This window comes from Callospermophilus lateralis (assembly GCF_048772815.1).
Source record: "Callospermophilus lateralis isolate mCalLat2 chromosome 11 unlocalized genomic scaffold, mCalLat2.hap1 SUPER_11_unloc_2, whole genome shotgun sequence".
NCBI lineage: Eukaryota > Metazoa > Chordata > Mammalia > Rodentia > Sciuridae > Callospermophilus > Callospermophilus lateralis.
In genome coordinates this window covers 2,390,001-2,391,970 of record NW_027510154.1, presented here as the reverse complement: position 1 = coordinate 2,391,970, position 1,970 = coordinate 2,390,001, and the positions used below count along the sequence as shown (strand labels likewise).

General features: G+C 52.7%; 1 pseudogene; it reads right to left on the bottom strand.

Annotated features, from left to right (window-relative positions):
- Positions 1 to 343: 343 nt before the first annotated feature.
- Positions 344 to 1,970, bottom strand: part of LOC143639867 (transcription factor COE3-like) — a 79,815-nt pseudogene continuing 78,188 nt past the window's right edge.

Here is a 1,970-nt window from a genome sequence, read left to right as displayed (position 1 = left end):
TTCGAAGAATACAGAACCCCTTCAAGCAGGACCCTGCAGGGTCTAGGACCCCAGATCAGAGCAGGGACCCAACTCACACAGAGGCTCCTGTTTGCTGGGTGTGTAACAGGCGTCTGAGTCCGAATTTGGGCAGCTACACAGTGGCAACATCACAAGGCAGAGCTGGGGAGATGAGGTGGGCAGAGGACCCTAGCATGCAGGTGGGCACGCAGGCCACTGTTCTGATGGAGTAGGGGCTACTGCTGTTACTGACAGTAGTCCCTCCACCACTTCATCTTATGGGGTGTGTGGGAGGCTATGGCCCACAGAGGGGATTGGTACCAAGGTCACGTGGCTGCAAGTGCTATACACGGAATACTGCACAATTTTGGGTGAAGACACGGGCACCGCACATTTAACACAACCAGCATAGGCCCACAGGGCTTACAGGTCCTCCTAGGCCTGCACCTGCCCCCAAGACCCCAAGATGCCCTCCCAAGAGTCTCCTTCTGGGGAGAAGCACCCACACTGCTCCACAGGGGCTGGAGCCATGAACTCACCGGTGTAGACAAAGCACCCAGGAGAGCCTTTGCAGAACTGCTTGGACTTGTAGGAGAGGGTGTCTTCAACAACTCCAGGGATGTGCCGCGGCGGGGTCTGCACCCGGATGGCACGGGGCAGAAACCACACAGGAACAGGCGCTCAGTGGCGCTGGCCCTGAGAGGCGAACAATTGCCAGTTGGATATAATTACCAAAATGACCACAAATTGGACCGTCGTCTTGGAATGCTCCCTCCTAGCTGTCACCCAGAGAGTTGGGGCCTATGGTTCTTTAAGAAAAATATCTGCAAACGATCCCGGGTTTAGTTTGCAGGAAAGGCCACAGGGCATCATTCATAGGAAAATTGCCACCACATGTCTTCTCAGACCTGCCTCCAGTAATTCCAGCACTAATTGTTCCCGGACACTACGGCAGGCTTAAAACCCCAGAGCTGCAGAGTGAGGGGCACCCGTACCCACCCACAGGAGAAGCCCCCTCCACAGGAGGAACCCCCCACCAAAGGGAACTTCGCCGTAGGTGCCTGGCTTCCACCCACCCCTGGCGGCCAGCAGGGAAGTCGGCAGAGGCAGCGACAGCCCAAAGGCTTACCTCACTCCACACCAACATAGTTCCGAACACAACTTGTAGACCGTCAAAGAAGTTGTCTCCGATTATGATCACGGTGGCGCCCCCCGTGGTCCAGCCTTCACTCGGACTGATGGCCTTGATGCACGGAGTGGCTGCTCGCACAAGACAGAGAACAGGGACCTCAGCACCCTGACCCGCCACGCCAGCTGCCGCCGGCCGCGAGTCCTGCCAGCCCGCCACAGGAGGAAAGGCGGGCCTTCCTCCAGGCGGCTCACAAAGGGCAATTGTAGATCAGCATGCTGATGTGTTTAAAGTAAACTATTAAATGTTTTATAAAGCAAAGGCCGAGCTGCAGAATACTAGTGAGCAAGAAAAAAATGGCTTGATATAGCAAATTATGTGTCAGGGCAAATATGAATATTACAAATGATTAGGCATTGCATGCATGTGGCATGTCGATTTATCTGCTTTGCTGTACAGATCTAAGCAGAGTCAATCAAAAGGTTGTTGAAGGAGATGGAAGAGCAAATGCCTCACATTTCGATTCCTCATAAGCAGCTAATTGGGTTGGGTTTTTTCATCCGTGAACTTTGCCTTTTGGTTCAAAACTTCATTTTCCTCTGTCACTCCACAATTACTACTTTTCACTTTTCATCAGGAAAAAAAATCAAAAGCACTATATTAATACTTTTGTCAAAGGAACACATTTTACATCTAATATTGTTTGTCGACAGGGATCCCTGAGCCTCTGGCCTGACCTCTCTTTGTCTTGGGAGCCCTCACATTTGCATGAGTTATTACAATGGTGCTGCTGAGCGGCCACGGAGGCAGCCCTGCTGAGGGGTGGGGCACAGGCAGCAGA